Below are 23315 nucleotides of genomic sequence, written 5' to 3'. Positions count from 1 at the left end.
GGTATAAGTGAACTGGAATTAAGACATTTTTTGTTTGTTTCTATAAGTGAAATATAAGTGAACAATTAGTTTGGAGATAGTCTTTTTGCAAAGGAAATGATGTGTTCCAAATGAACAGGGAAAAAACTAAGTCCAAAACATTTTCATGGTTATTTTTTAAAAATTCATAACTTCTCACAGGATTTATCGAATTCATTGGGAACAGTGGCTAAACAACCAAACATACATGTAGCAGATTTAGATAGTATTTACGATAATTTAAAAAAAACAAAATAATTTTAAAAAAAAACAATGTCGGGGTGGGGGAGTCTATTGAAAGTGAGGAGGTAGTATGGGATAATTACAAGATATATTGATACATATGGTTATATATGATTAAAACAGGATCATCTTGTAATTATCCCATACTACCTCCTCACTTTCAATAGACTCCCCACAACTGTCGTAATAAAGATCTGTAAAAAGTAGCTGATGATGGTGGTGGTGGTGGTGTGTGTGTGTGTGTGTGTGATCCCCATCACAATGTTTATCGATCACAGTATGGATTTATTTTAGGGGGTGGGGGGGGGGGGCTAAAAACTAAATATTACAGGGTAGGCTACCACTCACATCTCATATATATATATATATATATATATATATATATATATATATATATATATATATATATATATATATATTATATATTGCTGCTAAATAATAATATAATTATAATTTCAATTAAATAATAAAATAAATAATTTAAAAACAATAAAGTCAATAAAAATTGTTTAAAAAAAAAAATCATAATTATTGTTAATTTGTTGTTATTATAAAAATACAGACACACACATACATATGGCAGTTGCTGTCGGTGCTGTTCCAGCTAGCCATGCTGTATTCATGCTGTACGTCTCACACCCACCCACCACCACTTTTTTTTTTTACCAGATTGTGTGAAAATAGGCACAAAAACCAAATTAAAATGAATTGATATTACTATAACAGATTGTGCCCCCCCCCCCTTTCAGGTATCATTACTTTTGGTCTATTATTTATTAAGATTGATTTTGTTTTGGGTTTTGTAATCTGAATCTTTACACACATAATAATAAAAATGTTAGTTTTTTTGTTAAATCACAAGGAAGAAAAATAAAGTAAGCTGGTGTATCACTCCCATCCCTGGTCCTCACAAATCCATTTATTGAAACTACAATCCATAGGCAAGATTTCTTCTTCTTTTTTTTTGGGGGGGGGGGGGGGGGGGGCGCGAATTCTTCGTGATAGGATCATCACAAAAAAACAAACAAAAATACCCACACCTTTAGGTAACATATCTATATTCGCTAGAAAAAATGTGAGCATTGGTATTAAAAAAATGGTGATGCCATATGCACTCATCGCACCTCCTCCCCCCCCCCCCCCCCCACATCACCCTGCGTACGGACCTGTGTTATGTCGCATACATAATCCGACTAGATCGGTCACCGTAAGTCTGTTTTAAAATGTATTTGCAAACGTAATTACTTTCATTTATAATATAATAAAGACAGTATAAAATTATGCATAACACTGGCTCTTGAAAATGTTTAGTGAAATCTTTACTCAGGAATCTGTATGTTTAAATTTTATTTATTTATAATTCAATTAATTGGAATCTGGATAATAATTACGTTGTGTTTTGTTATTACATTGTTTATTTCATTATATGCAGAGTAATCATTTATAATGCTTAATAGACAGAAGGCCACAAAGGTGCTAGATTAGTACATAATTATGATAATAATAATAATAATAATTATTATTATAAGTCTGTGTCGTCTTAAAAGACGAACGAAGGTTAAAAGCGATAATATGAACAGTCATACCTGGGATTTGATTGGCTTAGAGATAACAACAGGAAAAAACGCGCCATTTGCAGTTTGCCCAAATAAATTTAATAATAAATAATGACAAAACATTGTGTATTTTGCACTATGAATTGGATTTGAGATCATTTTGATTGAGCAGAAAGAATCACAGTTTATTACTGAATACTTGGCTATGGCGGAAAATGAAGAACTTCGGTCAAGTTTCGGATGTCCTACTATTTTCGTCACGTTTGGAAGGGAAAAAAGGTAAACATGATTTTACTATTTTCTTACTTATTTTAGACACCTTTAATATATAAGTTGACATCTTTAACTGTATTTGTTCTAATATTGTGTGATGTTTGATGACAATCGAACGAATGTAACGTGTTCTACATGATGCAACGTGTTCTACATGATGCAACATTGGGTCATGACACAGAAAATTTCCAAAATGGCCGATCAAGGCATATTTTTCGGGGGCAATTTAAATACACATAGATCACATTGACATCATAAATAATACATTTAAATGCAAAATAAATATTTTAAGATGCCAAATTGATGCATTTATTATAGAAAAAGTGGTGTTATTTCACCGATGGGTACAGATTTTTACAATGATAGTAATGCATTTTTTTGGCGATTTAGGTCACATGACCAGTTTCACGTACTCTGATAGGTCAGCAGTCTTTGTTTACAAATTAATTTAGTTTTAATTTGTTTAATTTATTTAAAGTATCACAAGTAGCAGTCATTTTTCATTTTACTTAGTAATATATATTGTTTTTGGGTAACATGTTTCGTCCCCAAACCTGTTCGCCCCGTCAGTTCACCCCCAACTATGAGGGTTCGCCCCTCCCCTAATATTATGTTAGGTAATAAAAATGTCCCCCCTCCCCCTCCCCACAACAAATTATAAAAATATTTGTTAGAATCAATGTACGGTTAGAGATAGTTATTATATTTTTTTTAAGCTTATAAAACATTTTGTTTTATAATTTTAAGCAACATAATGTGTACCGGTATATTTCATAATCCTTTCTGGTGATCAGGCTTGGGATCACAACGTCATGCATTCATATTTTTTTCATACATACAAAATTAATTATTTGAAAGTAAAATTTGGTTTGGGCTACAATAAACCTCAATTGTTTAGGGTACCAGACGTTTCTCCCCCAAAAATCGGATGTCAGTTCGCCCTCGCGTGCTTAACCAGTTCGCCCCCACAAAGGTACCAGTTCACCCCCATAAAGATTTATATGTATTAATTAATTAATTAAACTGGTGATTATGTCAATTAATGTGCCCGGACTGACTCAGGATCGAACCAAATTGTGGAAAGACGACAATCCCTCTAAGAAAAGAAACACACACACACACACACACACAAACACACACGGTTTAACATGCCTCTAAAGAAAAATACAGTAATTGTTTAAAAGTAACAAATAATTGGGATTTGGGGGCGAACTGGTACATGGAGGGAACAGGCCAAACTGGGGGCAAAAGGTCATGGATTCATTCTCTATACAAAAAGTAAGTTTGTTTTCTTTAAAGACACCACTAGAACACATTGATTTATTAATCATTGGCTATTGGATGTCAAACAGGTAATTTTGACATAATTTTTGAGAGGGAACATGCTAAAAATTAATTAGTAGCAATGTATTTTTATCTATGCACCATCCCACAACAGGATACCACTTACCAAGATGAAATACATACGAAATCGTGCAACAATTGCCAATCGATGCATACTTATTGTTTGCTGAGAATATATATAAAATTAAAATATTTATACCATTATATTTTGTGTTACCCGTTTACTCCTCTGTTCACTTCACCCCCAACTGTCGGTATGGATGCCCCCAAATATTTACAACACATCTTTGGTTGCATTTTGTATTTATATTATAAAAATTGTTTCATATTACTTTGACTGGGGTGTGGTATCAAGCCTTTTCGCCCCATGCCAGTTAATTTCTTTTCAAAATGCTTGTCTTCTCTTTTGAAAAAAACTATAAAACTCTTAAACTGACACAGGAAAATTCTTGGATAGAATATTGACATACCTTTGGGGATGGATTGGTTTGCATGAGGATGAAATGGACATTTATTTTGATTACAAGAAACACAAGTTTATATATATATATTTTTTTTTTCTTCAGAAAAATCGTCAGCACATTCTGGTCATCATATTATGGAAATATTTGTGACTGGTGTGTATTTAACAAACAATAATCTTGTTTTAAGATGCATGACTTGATGTGTAAGGGGTGGTCGTTCAATGTCATAAGCCATTATACATAATTATTCAGAAATGTTTGATTATACCAGAACACTTGGAAATTAACTTTAATATGTGTTATCAGGTTAGTAGGAAATGCAATCTCTGCATGACGGTTGGTTGGTAATTTTTAAAACATCTATTTCAGGATAATAACTTTTACACTTTCCTTAACATTAGAATTTTTTTTTTTTTTTTTTTTTTCAATTCTTCCATGTCTGCCCATATTCTTGTGTGAGCATCTTGAATTAAACATTTTAATAATAAAAAAAGTAACTTCCAGTTTACATTTGAACAGCATCTGACATCACATGTATGGTCACTGACAAGCATGCAGGGCTTTTTCTCGTTCTAACCAGTGCACCACAACTGGACAAAGACTGTGGTATGTGCTTTCCTGTCTGTGGTAAAGTGCATATAAAAGACCCTTTGCTGTATTAGAAAAGCTGTAGCTGATTACGAGTCAGAATTACCAAATGTTTGACATCCAATAGCCGATGATTAATTAATCATTAATTAAGCGAGAAGAAACCTGCTACAATTTTACATTAGTAGCAAGGGATCTTTTATATGCACTATCCCACATACAGGACAGCACATACCACAGCCTTCGATATACCAGTCATGGAACAAGAAAAGCCCTAAGGGTCCATCGACAGGGATCGATCATGGGTCAACCGTGCATCAATCGAGCGCTTTACCCCTATAGCTTGAAAGGAGTTGCATGCAGTTCTATGATGTACATGTATAGAGGCATTGATTTTCCGCGATCGCGGAATCGTGGAAATACCTATCTGAAACGGAATTCCCGATTTTTTTCCAAAACATTATTTAACGTTAGCGCATTTGATTAATTAAAATTTATTTTTCGAACTAGAAACTATGGACACCGACATCTGCCTGTGCTACGCTACGACACTAGTACCTTTGTATGTTACGTCAAATGTTTAATGTAGAGTATCTAGACGTTTTACCAGTCGTGTTTTCTTCGCTTATTCCCGACGATTTAACGGGAAAAACCGAACATTGTGAGCTAAAATTGTCCGATATTTACTCAAGTGAAAGATATATTATGTTATGTTTGCTTATTAATTTTTAACATTTGCGGCATTGCCATATTTCCGATCTCACAAAGGAATGCCATAATTGTATATTGTATGCCAGGCTTTGTTCAAAATAAATTATACAAGGGAAGTGGTTTATAGTGTGATCGTTTGTAATTATTTTCCCGATCATATCGTAAAGAAAACCGAAAATGTCCAAAGTCTGTCTCGTGGTGTATTCGTGGTTAAATTTAAACCATTGAATTGAATGGATGTTTAACGACACCCCAGCACAAATAATACATCGGCTATTGGGTGTCATACAATGGTAAAAATAAAAGGTTAGGTTAAAAACAGTGTATAGAGCTGTGTGGTGGTACATGAAATTTGAAATGTTAAGTCAAAGACAGTGTAAAGAGCTGTACAAAATAATACATATCACATTTGTTATAAAGGTAAAATTCATGTTACAAATCAAATATTACACAAAAGTAAATATAAATTTGGAATAAAATCCAGTTTCTTTTAAAAACTTTAGTACAAGTTCAGGGTGGAATCTAAAGGATTCCACCACATCCCTTGCTTCGAATATATCGTTTCTAGTCTGGATCAGATGATTACACTCCACCAAAATATGGTGCACCGTCAGTGTACACTGACAATGCTCACACCGAGGTGGAGGATCCTTCTTGAGAATAAATGAATGGGTAATGTAAGTATGTCCGATGCGAGCACGACACAAGACTATTTCATCCCTTCTGCACCGCCTGTAGGAGGACTGCCACTCTCTCAGGACTGGCTTAACAGAATGAAGCTTGTTCGCGACCGCACCGTTCCAATCATCTTGCCAAGTAGAAAAGATATAATTATTTACGTGATGTTTGAGATCACTATAGGGAATACCAGCATTGGCACGTGGCAAAGACAAAGCAGACTTGGCAGCACAATCTGCCTCTTCATTGCCTCTGATGCCAACATGGCTGGGTACCCAACAAAACACAATATTCTTATTGTTAATAGATAAAAAGACACACTTTCGTATCAGCTTCCCAATTAAGGGATGTTCCAGCTTCATATATTGTAAAGACTGGAGACACGAAAGCGAGTCGGTATAGATTATAAATTTAGAGGAGCTAGAGGTTTTGATTTCCTCTAGGGCTTTAATAATTGCCCAAGTTTCGGCACTAAATATAGATGCCATATCAGGCAATCTCATAGAGATTATTTTGTCTGATGGAAAAACTGTGGCACAAGCCACAGAATTCCCATCCCGTGACCCATCCGTGTAAATAGGGATGTAGTCACAGTATTTCTCTTTTATTTCCATAAAATATTGGTTATAAATAATTGGATCTGTGCGATCTTTCTTCAGATGCACGAGATCCAACACAATTTTAGGTGGTTTTATGCACCAAGGTGGCAAAACAAATATGAAGGTGTTTTTCCAAAATGTCTGAAAGATCAATGTTGGAAGCAGATAAAAGCTGCCTAATGCGAAGACCAAATGTGCAGACTGCATTTGGCTTCGCATCTAACAACTTCATAAATCGGTTGTCAAAGATAGCGTTATGGGTGGGGTGTTTTGGCATTGACTTTATCTTGGTAGCATACTGCAGAGACAGCTTTGCACGTCTAGCACCCAAACTAGGTTCGTGTGCATCGACGTACAAACTTTCCACAGGAGATGTTCTGAAAGCACCAAGACAAAGCCTAAGTCCCTGGTTGTGTATTGGATCAAGCATCTGCAAGTAAGTCTTGCGTGCCGACCCATACACAATAGAGCCGTAATCTAGTTTAGATCTAATCAAAGATCGATACAGTCGGAGCATAACCTTACGGTCTGCTCCCCACTCTGGGCTGGCAATAACTTTGAGAATATTTAGGGCCTTTAGCCCTTTCTTTTTAACATATTTTAAATGAGGTATGAAAGATAGCTTCCTGTCAAATATAATTCCCAGAAATTTGGTCTCCTCGACCACGGGAATCGGGCTTTTGTCCAGAAACAGCTGAGGGTCTAGGTGGTGACCTCTTTTCTGGCAGAAGTGCATACAGACCGTTTTTGACTTTGAGAATCGAAAGCCATTGTCAGTTGTCCATTGTTGAAGCTTATTCAAACAAAGCTGCAACTGACGCTCAATGATACTCATATTGGACGACCTGTAACAAATCTGAAAATCGTCAACGTGTAGTGAGCAATCGACACCAGGTACCAAAAATAAATACAAACTACTGACATGTTTTGCCTCATTGCATATTTATTTATTTTATACCAGCAATTAATTGCGGTGTGTGTGTGTGTGTGTGTGTAAAACAAACACAGAATTTGTTTAATACTGAAACGGAAAAAAACGGAATTTGTAACATTATGAAACGGAAAAGGGGAAAAATCTGAAACGGAAAATCAGTGCCTCTACATGTAGTTGACATGTACAAACTAATACATGTAGACAAATGTATGTTGTTGGGTTTTTTAATTTCATTATTTCTTTCCCAGTCCAACACCCTTTATCTTTTTGTAATAGTTTATATTTTGTAGGCCTGAAAATTGGTACAGATTCTTTAGATTCAAATATATATCATGTATTTTATTTTTTGATTTCTTCATAATTAAAATTAAAGGTCAACATTGAATATTTCAAAGTCTGTTTTATCCTTGAGATTTGATTGATACCAGGTAAAAAAGTAAACTTGAAAATGTAACTGAAAATTAGTTTGTTTTCTCTTGAAATTTTGATTCCCCACACCTGAAACTTGGTACGCTATGATTCTCTAGGGTAGTCTTTTTAAAACTAACAGAAAGAACTAAATGTTTACATTAATAATAAACAATAGCTAATTACATAGCAGATCTATCCAGACTACATTTGTTTTTCAGAATCCCATCTGAATGTTGGATGACATATATCAAGATGACACTGAACAGGACATAACTGAGGAAAATGGATGTGAGATAATCCAATCTAACTGTTGGAAATAAATATATATAGTATTTATAAAATATTTGTTTGCATATACTGTTCAGATATATTAGTGAGTCAGAATGAAACATCACTTTGTTTGTTAAGACTATTGTGCTTCAATTTTTATGTTTTGTGGACAGCTAGTTTACAGATAGGGTGTGTAAGCGGTGGCATTAATACAGCAATTGCCTGAGAATATTGAAATTTGGCCTCCAAGGACAGATTGCTGCCTATTTTCATTTGTTTAATGATTAGTTCATCACCAACTGCTGGATGTAAAAAATTAAATTGATAATTAATTCTGACCCATAGTCTTCAGAGGAAGCTCTCTACATGTTTCAAAAGCAGCAAGTCATCTTTTATATGATCTTACCTCAGACAGGACAGCACATACCACATCCTTTGATATTCACTTATATTTCACTTATACTTCACTTATACAGCGTTTTTGTAAAATATCAGTGAATCACTTATACTTCACCTATACTTTACTTATACTGCAGTTTCTGTGAAATATCGGTGAGTCACTTATACTTCACTTATATTTCACTTATAGTCTTCTTTTTTAAATATCAGTGAATCACTTATACAGCAATGTTTGTAAATATCAGTGAATCACTTATACTTCACTTCTATTTCACTTATACAGCAGTTTCTGTTAAATATCAGTGAATCACTTATACTTCACCTATACTTTACTTATAGCAGTTTCTGTGAAATGTCAGTGAATCACTTATACTTCACTTATACAGCAATGTTTGTAAATATCAGTGAATCACTTATACTTCACCTATACTTTACTTATACAGCAGTTTCTGTTAAATATCAGTGAATCACTTATACTTCACCTATACTTTACTTATAGCAGTTTCTGTGAAATGTCAGTGAATCACTTATACTTCACTTATACAGCAATGTTTGTAAATATCAGTGAATCACTTATACTTCACTTCTATTTCACTTATACAGCAGTTTCTGTTAAATATCAGTGAATCACTTATACTTCACCTATACTTTACTTATACAGCAGTTTCTGTGAAATGTCAGTGAATCACTTATACTTCACTTATACAGCAATGTTTGTAAATATCAGTGAATCACTTATACTTCACTTCTATTTCACTTATACAGCAGTTTCTGTTAAATATCAGTGAATCACTTATACTTCACCTATACTTTACTTATACAGCAGTTTCTGTTAAATATCAGTGAATCACTTATACTTCACTTATATTTCACTTATAAGTCACTTATATATATCTAATACTTCTGTTAAATATAAGCGAATGACTTACACTTCACTTATATATATGGTTAACACTTCACCTATATGTCACATATACTTTGTATAAGTGATACCTCATTTGCATACAAAATCCTAATCGTTTACTTATAAGTCACTTATACTTGAAAAGTATTAACGACTTATACTTCACTTATAAGTGAAAAATATAAGTCATTTCGGTAAGGGGGAACACAATTGTTTATAAGAAACTTCACTTCACTACATAAATAAATAAATACATGTATGTTACTACTTGTTTCAAATTGGATATGCGTTTGTTTTTGTGTTTTTCCTTCTGTTACATTGAATAACGGCCTTTCACTTATTTGACTTTGGCCAGTCTAGTTTACCTGTCAAATCAGTGTTACAAATGCACACAGATAATAGTCAAATAGACGTCCTGGTAAAATACAGAACATGGAAATGACTACTTATTCAAGATTATATTGGGTGGTGGGGGTGGGGTCTTGTTGCATTTGATTTACAAATGTACAAAGAAGTTAATAACGGCCGTTTAATTATCAAGAAGTTAATAATGGCCTTTTAATTATTTGACTCTGACCAGTCTAATTGAGCTTCCAGTGGTTTTATCTGGGTCATTAGATGTTTAGTCACTTCTACTTCTAGGCGTACAAACGTCATTAACTGTTGCCTCTTGTATTTATCAAGTTTATAGACAAACTTGATAATGATAACAGTCACAATATGGAACTTGGAATCAGTATTTTATTAACACAAAATACTTACCTGTTTCTGACGAAAATTCCACATGTCATGAGGCCCAAATTGGGAGAATCATAATTAGGGTTTGCATAAATCAACAAGAGGTCTTAATTGGGTATATCGTATGTCGAAATCGTACCTTCGGTTTATTGAATATGCTGCTTATTTGAATATATTTTTGTTGCACGAGGCACATCCAAATAAGTGGATTTGACTGTACTTCAGTCCCAGTCATTTGGTATGCTATATTATTATTATGAGAATGAAAAAAAAAAAAAGGTTCTGGTTTATATGCACAGCGGTTATGTAAAATTCATAAATAAACCGCACCGTTTTATAAACCGCACCTTGCAATTCACAGTAAAAAAGTAGCGGCTTATATGCCGAAAAATACGGAAGTTAGTTTGTTTTGAAAATTACTGAAATAAAATATAACTGCAAATTGTTAACTGCAAGTATTAATGTATTATGGTCATTATACAACTATTAGCATCAACAAACAACTAAGATCTGAATAAATTAACAAACAGATGAATTCGTGAGTGAGTGAGAGGGTGTATAAATGAATGAATGAATGAATGTGAGTGTATAAATGGATGGATGAATGAATGAATGAATGAATGAATGAATGAATGGATAAATGAATGAATGGGTAAATGAAAGAATGTTTTAGTAGCAAAATTCCTGCTAAAAATATGTGAGTAGTTCACAAAATGACCTCAATGTGTTGTACATACTTGTACTACGTGTCTTCAGATTCATTCTCAACTGATATAACTTGCGTTGGTGGATCTACACATGCAACAAAATCATCTGGTGCATTCCTTGGATATATATTGCCCTACATTTGGATGCTGCATGTCAAGACATGAGCACTTTGAAGCACATGATAGGGGTCGACTGGTGCACACCAGGATATGCAGCCATTTTTGATCAAAGCAAACAAAGTCTGTTCATCAGTTTTGGTAAACCATACCAATCAAGCGTTTTCTCGAAATCACACTTGGTGGAATGATTATGCATGGTGGTGTATTGCTATATCATTCACAGGTAGAGTCATCAGTGCAGTCTGCATGTGTATATGTTGTCAGCTGGTGTATATTGTTTTGCAAAGACAACTCTTCTTGACAATGTTACACTGAAGATTGCTTAATAATGTGCAATCTGCATTACTGTGCATGCAGAGACCAACAATTTGGTGGCTGCCATTTTTATTCCTAAATCAATATTTGCTGAGTTCCCATGTTAGGAATCACTAAAACTGTTCAACTATCGTCATCTCTATGCAGTATACCTATTGTTTTGCATAACCCTATAAAGAGCTCACAGTGTTGTAGCCAGATAAGCTATGTTTCCATTAATGCAGCTGCGGGCCGGGTGCATGTGTCCGATTGCAGTGCAGGTGCTCGCGTTTGTTGTGTTTCCATTAATGTGGCTACCAACTACGATTAGCCCAGTCATGGATTCCAAGATGCAACATACTTATTGTTAGAAAAAGAGCTTATTATGACAGTACTATACAATTTGATACAGAAAATAATTTTAAAACCCCCTAAGCACCCCCCCCCCCCACCCCACACACACACACACACACTAACAACAAATAAACAAAAGGAAGCACTGATGCATATTATAAACTTAGTACCAACAAGGAGTGTACCAGAACCATGTCTTTTCATGTCATAGAACATATCCTCCTGTGCTATCCAACACTGGCATATATATACAGATATACATAGATATAAGTGCGACAAATTTTTACAAGCTATAAACTAAAATAGAATAAATCGTTTACCAAATATTAAAATACTTCTACTGCAAATAATAGTAATATTAAGAATAATTAGTATGCATATAATAGGTATATACAGATATATATATGTATTAACTGTAATAATATTTTATTGTCCCTGAAGTTATTAAGAATAGCTGAAAGTGCTTGGGCTATTTTACTATGTCCTTTGTTCTTTCTGTTGTATTTTTTAATATTATATATATTGTATATATTTATTAACAATTATAATAATTTTTGTTGTGACACTCATACCCATCATACCATTGAGCCTCCAAGCAATTAGTAAACAAAACTGAAAAATTCATCAGCAGACATACTATTAAATATGACTAGTATAAACTGGTCCCTATAATCAGAATATAATGGGCATTCCAAGTATATAAATGTATTAATAATAATTAGAATCAGAAGTATGAGGGGAGGGTTTACGTGCCCCCCACTGATACATGTAGTTGTATAACTCACTGCACATCTGGAACATGTCCCCATTCCTCCAAATTGCTCTGCTATCTTTCTTACACTTCCTGATAACTTTCACTCGTTGTTCTAAAGTTTAAGGCAGAAAGATTTTTCGGTGGCAGTTGGTTCATAAATAAATACAATACTGAAATTTACTTTTTTGAATTGTGATTTATTACTCAAGTGACATGTTTAACTCATTATTAGTTTTATGTTACCACTAATCCATTAGTATGGTACTTGAATTGGGATTACGTCACGAAACAAAACAATTTTGGTAAAAAAAGGTTGCGATTTACCAAAGCATACCAGCTTAACTAAATTCATTAATGTTTGCCGGTAGATGCAAACTGCTCGTGAACTACAATCATGCCCGGTTGACAGTAGGGACTACTCAGGCACCATGCTTTGATAATACCGCAACAATGAGATACTGTATTACATTCTGCTTTCATAGGCTACAGCCAATATGAGAAGTCTCCTTGTTATGGAGAAACGATTCGAGCTGATCGAATGCAAATTATACAATGGCCCGAACCGAACAGCTGTTGACATTTACCAAATTAACAAAAGGATTAAAATAATGCTTAGTATTAATAGACATATACTTTTTTTTCGACAATAACATCATATAATAACATCAAAATAAGTTTGTTCTTTGCCGAGTCGTTCGAATCAAATCGCCAAACTTTCCGGTCATGTGACACAACGATGGCGGCTTTGCAGAAAACAATGGGATTTACTGGGAACTAAATCGCTGTACGATCATATATGGTCGGAAGAATTTAAAAAATTGGGGGGGGGGGGGGGGGGGGGGGGGGGGGGGGGAATATTTTGGCCACTAAAGCAGGTTCAGATCTTATATTTGCTGCAAAATAGTGGCCGCTGGCTGCATTGGACAGGTGGGCGTTCTATAGAAGTCAAATAAAGAACGAAATGTGTTGGGGTGTGTGTGTGTGTTCCAGAGTGACCGTTATGGGCAGGTGGTCATTATATAGAGAGGTGCCCGTTAGACCAAGTTCGACTGTATATTTATATATATATTGTCATTGTAAGTAGACGAGACATAGTTGAAATATTTGGGCAAACCCCTACGATCCAGGGGTATCCTGTGTGCAATTCCTATGCGGGCTCTCTTGAATCACTCCATAATCCAATCGAAAAAAATTGCATTCGTTCGCGCACAGACACCATACAAAAATCGCATTAATGTAAACATTTACAATAGAAACAACATTGTGCGATATTTGACGCACCCGTACCTGGACCGCAACCACATTAATGGAAACATAGCTTTAGGCAGTTTGCAGAAATACAGATCCAGTGCTGCTTTCTTTTTAGCTGGTACATGCATATCCAAACAAAAATGCATGCTTGCAGCAAGGTTGTCGCAAGGTACAGTACACGAACCAACCATAATGGCGTCTAGACGGCGACTCCGACCAAGCTAGACGGCGTCTAGACTGTCGGGGAAAATTTCTTAAAATTCCTGTTAGACGGTTGATCGACGGTCACTGCGATCGTGCACGAGCTACTTGATTTGAGCCTCTAACCTTTTTCTTGTTGTCAATTGCCGCGGAGGTTGTCAGTTACACTATGTAGCAGAGTATACACTACGTGATGATTAAAAAAAAAATAAAAAAAATTATAATATATTTATTTCACATTGGGTTTTTTTTTTTTTTTTAAATCGCGATATACGTGTTAGCAAGGCATTCGCACTACACTGAAAATAATAACTAAATAATAAATGTATATTGACCATTAACCCTTGTAAATCTTTCAAAGGGAAACGATTACAATAAGCAAACAATAAAAAGGAGTGTATGGAGAAGGCAGAGTTCGGTTTACTAACAAAAGACATGAAATCGAGACAAAAATGGATGGGGGGGGGGGGGGGGGAGAGAAAGAATAAGCTTGGTTTTGCGTATGTGATATTTGGCACAGCAGGGAAGTTCATTTCATTTGTAAGGGGAAATCGAATCTGTTTTTATGTTTGTTGTATTTAAAAAAGTAAAATAAATAATAATAAAAAAAGAAAGTGAATACAATAAAATAAAAATGTTTTTAAAAGGATAGTGCGGGGGGGGGGGGGGGGGGGGGGGAATACTGCGATACTGCGAGTTAGATGGGAAATTAAAAATATTTTAAAATAATGTTTTATTTTGCCTACGTGACAAAAGTCACGGGCAGCTATGCGGCGGGGAGCAGGTTTCCATGTCCGTAGGAACAATATCTGGGGGAGCGTGCACAACTTCTAGTGGGGGATTTCAGCATCCATAGTGTGGAGACGGGACACAAGTGTCATATTTTTACCTTTATTCATTTTCGTCCTCGAGTACAAGCGGGGCGGGCTGTGACACACACACACACGGTCCACCTCATTGGGAACCTTTTTAATGTTATTAATAAGCGAAAACGTAAAAATGTCCAGGGACTGGGGGGAGGGGCATGCCCCCTGCCCCCCCCCATTTTGTCACGCCACTCCTAGGAGAGTGGCAGCAATCCTACAGGCGGTGCAGGAAGGATGAAGTAGTCTTGTGCCGTGTCCGCATCAGCGATACATATTTGACGCATTCATGTATTTTAAAGGACACCCCCCCTTCAGTGTAGACATTGTCAGTGTGCACTGACTGTGTGCCTCATTTTGGTGGAGTGTGATCATCTCAAGCCAACAAGAAATTATATATTTGGGAACAAATGTTTTAGAATCTTTTAAACTCCATCCGTAATTAATTGTAAAGTTTTAAAAACACTTCTATACAAAGTTTTAAAATATACTTACCTTGATTTATGTATTATATTGTGGTTTTACGTAAATATATAAATGTTTTCATATACTTAACATTTGTGACACCCAATAGCCGCTGTGTATTTTTGTGCTGGGGCGTCGTTAAACATCCATTCATTCGTTAAATTTGTCAATATTAATAATAATAAAATGTGCCTACAAAACTATGTTTCATTGTATGTTCATCGCCGAATCTACCAACGATCCCAACTATCAACAATCGTTGGTCCTTTCGTCTGCGAGCTGCTTTGTTAAATAAATGTGTGTTGCAGTGATTTCCAAAATGAACATGGGTACAGGTTTTATCTGGAGCTGTTGTTGTTGCAGATGTATTCTCTCTATCATCCATTTACCTTTTCCTCCACTAATTAAACCACTATTACCTGTATATGTTTACCGCCGATTTGACCAACGATCCCAACGATCGCGGGTTACATGTCGTTTACGAACTTTGTTATGTAAATGTGTGTTGGCTTGATTTCCAAAAGGAACATGGCTACAGGTTTTATCTGGAGCTGTTGTTGTTGCAGATGTATTCTCTCTATCACCCATTTACCTTTTTCCTCCACTAATTGTACCAATATTACCTGTAAACGTGTACCGCCGATTTGACCAACGACCCAACGATCGCGGGTTACATGTCTTTACGAACTTTGTTATGTAAATGTGTGTTGGCTTGATTTCCAAAAGGAACATGGCTACAGGTTTTATCTGGAGCTGTTGTTGTTGCAGATGTATTCTCTCTATCACCCATTTACCTTTTTCCTCCACTAATTGTACCAATATTACCTGTAAACGTGTACCGTTGATTTGACCAACAACCCAACGATCACGGGTTACATGTCTTTACGAACTTTGTTATGTAAATGTGTGTTGGCGTGATTTCCAAAAGGAACATAGCTACAGGTTTTATCTGGAGCTGTTGTTGTTGCAGATGTATTCTCTCTATCACCCATTACCTTTTTCCTCCACTAATTGTACCAATATTACCTGTAAACGTGTACCACCGATTTGACCAACAACCCAACGATCGCGGGTTACATGTCGTTTACGAATTATGTTATGTAAATGTGTGTTGGCGTGATTTCCAAAAGGAACATAGCTACAGGTTTTATCTGGAGCTGTTGTTGTTGCAGATGTATTCTCTCTATCACCCATTACCTTTTTCCTCCACTAATTGTACCAATATTACCTGTAAACGTGTACCGCCGATTTGACCAACGATTGCGGGTTACATGTCGTTTACGAGCTTTGTTAAATAAATGTGTGTTGGAGTGATTTCCAAAAAGAACTTCGGTACAGGGGCTGTTTGTATTACAGTTATGTGTATATTTTCTTTTTCTAGGGCTGTCGTTGTAGATATCTCTCTACAGTTGTTTTTTTGTTTGTTTTTTTGTGTGTGTTACAATTTGATTTGGGGAAAATATTCCTGTGCTTTTTGTTATTATTACTATTAGGTTTGTTTTTTGTTGGGTTTTTTATGTCAAATATATTTATATGATAATTTTATCCATTCAATTTGATTTGGGAAAACACCCCATAATGAAATATGCCTTTGTTTTTTTTACCAGTAGCCATACATGCACACTAGTGTGTTTATACCGCCAACTTCACAAACGATCGCCGGTCTGCGATATGCTTAGTTACGTAAATGTGTTTACGTGATTTGCAAAAGGAACTTAGGTTACAGGTTTTATCTGGAGCTTTTATTTTGCATGTGTATTCTCCACTAGTTGTACCAATATCATTATACATGTATGTTTACCGCCGATTTGACCAACGATCACGAGTCGTTTCGTCTGCGAGCTGCTTTTTTAATATGTAAATGTGTATGAGCGCGATTTCCAAAAGGAACTTGGATATAGGCTGTATCTAGTGCCGTTCTTGTTCTTGTTGCGGACCCGGTATAGTCCCCGTTAATTTGATCCATACAATTTTATTTTGGGAAAACTTCTTAAGATTTATTTCATCCACGCTAAATCTTTTACTGGTTTATCTTTTGATTTATTTTCTTCTTCTTTTTCAGGCGTTACAGTAAGTACAAAAAATAAAAAATAAAAGACTACGAAGAAGAATCTGGTGTATTTTGGGTACAATTCCATGTCATTCCCATTTTTATCCAACGTTATATTATTATCAATGGAATAAATGTTAATATCCGACCTAATAGTCCTCATTCTCCCACATTTCCAGTTACTCTGGACCGACACCATGCCCCCCTTTCAAATACACTCCGCGGTCATTGTTATAGACTGTATCCCTCCCCCACCCCCCTCCCAAAATCGAAAATAAAATATCCACTTCAATTTTATTATTTATAATATTGCCCCCCCCCCCCCCCACCCCCCCACCCCCACCCCACATGATAGTACATACCCATGCCTTAGTAGCTGGAACGAGACATAATCCCACTGGCGGGGATCGACCACGATTCTAGACTCAAATGAATGCGTCTGAGCAAGGCACAAGACAACTTCATCCTTCCTGCACCGGCAGTAAGAGGACTGCTACTATTCCAAGATTGGATTGACAAAATGAAGCTTGTTCGTGACCGCAGTCCTTGCAAAATCAAAGCAAGATACCCCCCCCCCCCCCCCCCAAAAAAACAACCAAAAAACCCACACCAACCAACCCCCTATTCGAAATCCAGTTGACAAACTTGTCTTTATGTCATAGTCTGCACATGTACATGTTCATGTGTATTGCATCGCAACCAGGTGTACGTACATGTTTTCTTACCATCTCTCCATACAGACCACTAAAGCAAGTACAGAGCTACACAGCAAAGAGCCATAAAACCCTATTGCGTAATGTGTATTCAGTTCAAAGAGCGTGCATGTTCATGTAAAGTACGTAATTCGACAGTATTGTTCTGCTGGCTAACGCTTGGTGCCTGTGTTAATGGTTACATAGTAGGAGGGGAAGGGGAAATGCGATGGACTGAAATATGCAATACATTTAGTCTAATTCGGCCAAAAACGTACACTAGATTAAAAGTTGGGCACAAATTTAGAGGGTTCATCAAAAATAAAAATGAAGACAATTAATGTATTTTAGAACAGTGTTCTCAAATTGTGTTCGTCAATAAGAACCAAATGTGTTCTGAATGTGCATTTATAGGGTTATTTAAAAAAAATGTCCATACTGGGGGGGGGGGGGTTGTTGAAGGCATTGCAATTGTAGTACTCGTTCCGATGATAAGAAGAGAGACGTACGCTTCTACTGAGTCAGAAAAGGGGCGGGGGTGGGGTTGTTGCAGCAGTATCAGTTGTGGGTAGCATAACGGTAAATAATTATTGGGTGGAGGGGGGGGGGGTTTCGGGGTGGAATAGTCTGTAACTCACTTTAGTGAAAACAAAGTCCCCTCCGATTACATGCCACATAAATGATGTATAGACTTTCTTCTCTCTTTTTTGTTAATTCAAGATGTCTGTGGGTGCATTCTGGGATATTTAATTTCATTATTCATTATTGGGGTGGGTTAAATTCTTTAACCATTAAATGAGTTTTTGGTTAATATATCTTGGTAATTTTATTTTATTCTACAAATACATAAAATATATATGACACTACTGTAACGGTCTTTCTGCTTTGTCTTCTTATTATTTGGTTTTGAACTTACTGTATTAAATACCTGAAAAAGAGAAAGAAATCCAAAGACAGTCCAAATATCATAAATTAAAAACAAAGTAAATTACCCGGTAAGTGTGGATGAAACCAATCTTCGTCATCTCATTTATTTTTTACTTTACTGATTGATTAATTGATTTTTCTAGGAAGATAGGACAATTTACTGTCATCACTGCTGATAGATCGCAACTATATAAATAACATCCAGGCGCGGATATAAGTAGGGTTTTTTTTAATTAAGGGGATAGGGGCAATCTATAAATCCGTGCCTAGACTTTATAAAAGCAGAGTACACATCTAAAATTTCAGTTGCTACATGTAGTACCGTAGCATCATCTTCCATGTATATATTTACCATCGGTTGATACCGTGCGCATATGGTGTCGATTTAAAAAAATTATTATTATTAAAAAAATGTTTAACCAAGATCTACAGTTTTTTTTCTATCAAATTAAGATAACGTTATTCTTATCGAGTCTTACCCATTGTTGGTCCCAGCACGAGGAATTCGCACCTCCACACCCACCCACCCCCACCCCCGCCCCATTAAAAAGCCTGCATATGGGCCTGATATACCAGTACTTTCTTTATGTGACAGAACCAACTGGCCTAGTTGTGCCCCATTGCCGGCCCAATTACACCTATTTTCTCCCACCTTTTACAATTACCGGCCATCCCATATAACACGTGGAAAAGAGGGAATGACCACCCATGCACGGTGTGGTGATTTGCTTCCTTTGAGAGTCTGTGTATTCGAGACGTCTGGAGTCTGTGTATTCGAGACGTCTGGAGTCTGTGTATTCGAGACGTCTGGAGTCTGTGTATTCGAAATGTCTGGTGGTTTGCTGTAAGGCAGGCAAAACAAGACTGTAAAAGATAAATGTTTTGCATACTTCGGATTGTGGTTAGGTTGTGGGGAGCATAATTGTATATAATTATTATTATTATTGCTTTTTAAGCCTTTAACACATTTTGTTCGATGATGGGGACCTAGGTACTATGCCTACACTAGGTACTATGCTTAAAAAGGAACAGCTGCGAGACAAAATTTGAATTAAAATGTTGTTGTTGTTTGGCGTTTTTTTTTTTTTTTTTTTAAATCGTCACAATGTTGTAAATACTAATCAGTCAAAACTGATATATTTGAAGTAAAAGACCCTAATAAAAATAAAATAAAAGTAAATAACCCCAGAACCCCTCTATCTGTGTGCGTGTGTGTGGGGGGGGGGGGCAGGTCGCACACCCGACAAACCTGCACCCAAATTACTTTCGTAAATCGGGTTGGTAAACGCACAACTGTGCATGTACGGTTATTGGAGAGAAATGGCATATTTTATGATTACACGTTTTTCCAAATCAAAATCAAATGAACATGTAAATGACAGCCCTATATAAAACCCGCACTCGATCCTTTTGTAATTGCTGACACGTTTTGAGTTATTAAAAGAAAGCTCCTAGACAAAATAACATAGGACCGTTGGTAAAAAAGATATACTAGTAAGCATACTGGTACAGCTATTGGAACACAGGGTAAATGAGGGATATATATATATATATATATATATTATATATATATATATATATATATATATATATATATATATATATATATATATATATATATATATATATATACTGGACTCTGACTAAACTGGATTCTGTGTAATCCGGATCTCTGCGTAAACCGGTCCATTTCTAAAGACCCGTCCAGCTACCGTTTATCTCTTAGGTATAAATCTCTGCCTAATCCGTACTCGTCTACTCCGGACTCCGGATCAAAAATCAAGAACGAAACAACCGTCCATGCATTAATTACCTCTGTCTACACCGGATTGGGATGTGACTGAACGACAGGCTGCTTAATTAGTTGAACAATGATCGGCACTTGCCGAGTAATTAGGACGCCGTCGCAAGATCAAATACAAAATGTAATCACACTCGTGTGAAGTTTACTCTTATTGCGGTAGGCCGTTAGATCCCCCCCATAAACGTAGCTCGCCAGTCTAGACACCCCCCCTGCTAACATTATTTCATACGCGCCTGCATTGGCAAAAACAGAAAAAGAAAAAGAGAAATGAATTTTAAAAAACACCCTAAATCATAATACATGTAATAATAATACAAATAAAATGAAGTTTTTGTTAGCCGCTTGTGACAGACGTCACGTAGGCAAGCCACATGCACATTTATTTGTCGATTTCACTTCTTTTCTCTCAAAACCACAATACCCCCCCCCCCCCCCCGACACATGCAGTGACGCTCCTTTTCCATTATAGTTTTCCTTTTTCAGCTGTTTACAAGGGTTGTCGGTCAGTTAAATTACATCATGTGTTTTGGTTTTAAAATGTATTATAGTCAGTATAAGAGTGCATGATTTAAGATGCCAATCGGAATATATCAATAACAGAAGTTTTAGGATAATAATTTAATAATTCTTTTAAAACGTATGTCAACGCTGTGGCATACAAGGTTGGGTTTATTTTTTTTATTTTATTTTTTTATTAAATTAAATTTATAACATATTGGCAGTTAACAACAACCGACAGATAAAGAGGTCACAGATTCACAGCAAAGTGACCGGTGCGAATTTGCAGAATCGCAGCAAGTTGTTACTGGTGTGGAACAAAATAGTCTGATAGCCAATTTGGTTTTAAACATCCGTCCCTCAAACCACCCCCCCTCCCCATTTGTTTTTTTAAATCGGTGGCACATCGAAAACTCAAACTGATCAAACTGATCCCCATCATATATAATGAATTCTTCCACAGCTGACGCAAGTTGCATGTGAGTCAGTTTCACTATTTATTTATTTTTAAAAATTGGTGTTTCACTTTTATGACTTGAAGCTGTTAATAACAATGTGCATGTAAACATGGTCAATATAATCCTAATGAACAGTTCTACGCGTTGGATGAAGTGCAAACGTAATTCTTGTTGAAATAAATATTTTACAAAATTGCCGATCCGCTGATCGGCGAATGTTTGGAAACTTTTTCCCCCCCCCAAGACCGCCAAAACCGCCGAGCCGATCTCCGATATTGCCACTATCGTTGGTTCGTGTACTGTAGTTACAACCTTGTTACAAGGTAGTACAAGCAATGCAAGCTATTTGCAAGCTAACATTTAGCTTGCGTAAGGTAGTCAGTAATTCTGCAAGCTTTCTGCAAGCTTCCCGCAAGCATGTTTTCATTTTGCAAGCTTAAATAATTGCTGCATGCTTGCTGCATGCATATCTTCAACTCGCTAGCTTCCCACAAGCACATTTTTCATTTTGCAAGCTTGCTGCAAGGTAGTTGCAAGCCTGCGGCAAGCTTGCTAGAAGCTAGTTGCAAGCATGTATGCAAGAAAAGCTTGCAACAAGCTAGTTGCATGGTTGTAAAAAGGTTCCAAATACTACCTTGAAATGCAGTAGTTACGCGGTTGTTGCAAGGTTGTTACCAGCTATTTATAATAAGCTTTAAATTTTATATAGCAAGTACTGGTGTATACCAAGTATGACCGGTGCATTGTCCTTCACTGTACTTAGCCTGAGATGTCAGGGTTGAAAATTAACATGAAAACCATAGTCGCCAGCAAGGCCAGTCGAAGATAAATCTTACTGGCCCTTCTCAAATTCAACTAGGCCTCCAATTATCACATTGAAATTTAAATGCACAGCAAAAATCAAAACCACAATGTTCTTTGTTGATTAATAACCATGTGCTCACCTTATATAGTCCGTTTGCTTCAAAAGGAAACCGATGAATTGACATGTAACTTCATAATGGATAAAATTACAATTCATATAAAAACATGTTAGTAAGTTTTAAACCCATGCCAACTCAAATAACATTTTTTGAAAAAGAAATCGAGTATAACTAAAATGTTTCTTTATAAATTACCATTAAATTATACAATATAAATCTCATTTTTAATACAGGGGTAACGACAAAACGCTAGAACAGCCAAGGTATACATCTTGACTTTCACGGTTTCTGAACTATAGGTAGAACAGTTTGGAAGTGGCAGTCCTCTTTTTGGCAATGCAAGAGGGATAAAATGAAATTTATGCTGATGCAAGAGGGGTAAAATCTCCAGTAAAGGATTTCCTCGGGAGTGGATATCCTCCTATACCATAGATGAGGCACTATAAATAGAGATTCATAGAATCATTGACTATTTTGCCAAATGCCCATTCGACTCTGCATTTTGCAAAGATACAGCCCTGATCATGTATTATGGTTTTGTCATTTCATCAATTGTCTTAATACCAGTATCAGAAAAGATGATTTAACCTATGAAAGAAAGAAAGAAAGAAGTGTTTTATTTAACGATGCACTCAACACATTTTATTTACGGTTATATGGCGTCAGACATATGGTTAAGGACCACACAGATTTTTTTTTAGAGGAAACCCACTGTCGCCACATAGGCTACTCTTTTACGACAGGCAGCAAGGGATCTTTTATTTGCGCTTCCCAGACAGGATAGCACAAACCATGGCCTTTGTTGAACCAGTTATGGATCACTG

At 36.1% G+C, this 23315-nt stretch overlaps 1 protein-coding gene and 1 long non-coding RNA gene across 2 annotated transcripts in view; one reads left to right on the top strand and one right to left on the bottom strand.

The window, feature by feature from the left end:
* The window catches only part of LOC121367147, a 145126-nt gene that overhangs the window by 80628 nt on the left and 41183 nt on the right, over positions 1-23315 (bottom strand). The gene's annotated exons all lie outside the window — the stretch shown is intronic.
* LOC121367146 lies at positions 1909-8116 on the top strand. Its single transcript, XR_005957331.1, has 3 exons — positions 1909-2096; positions 4001-4051; positions 8038-8116. It is a non-coding gene; the product is annotated as an uncharacterized LOC121367146 (long non-coding RNA).

This window comes from Gigantopelta aegis, unplaced genomic scaffold (genome assembly GCF_016097555.1).
Source record: "Gigantopelta aegis isolate Gae_Host unplaced genomic scaffold, Gae_host_genome ctg947_pilon_pilon:::debris, whole genome shotgun sequence".
Taxonomy (NCBI): Eukaryota; Metazoa; Mollusca; class Gastropoda; order Neomphalida; family Peltospiridae; genus Gigantopelta; species Gigantopelta aegis.
This window is presented reverse-complemented; position numbering and strand designations above follow the sequence as displayed.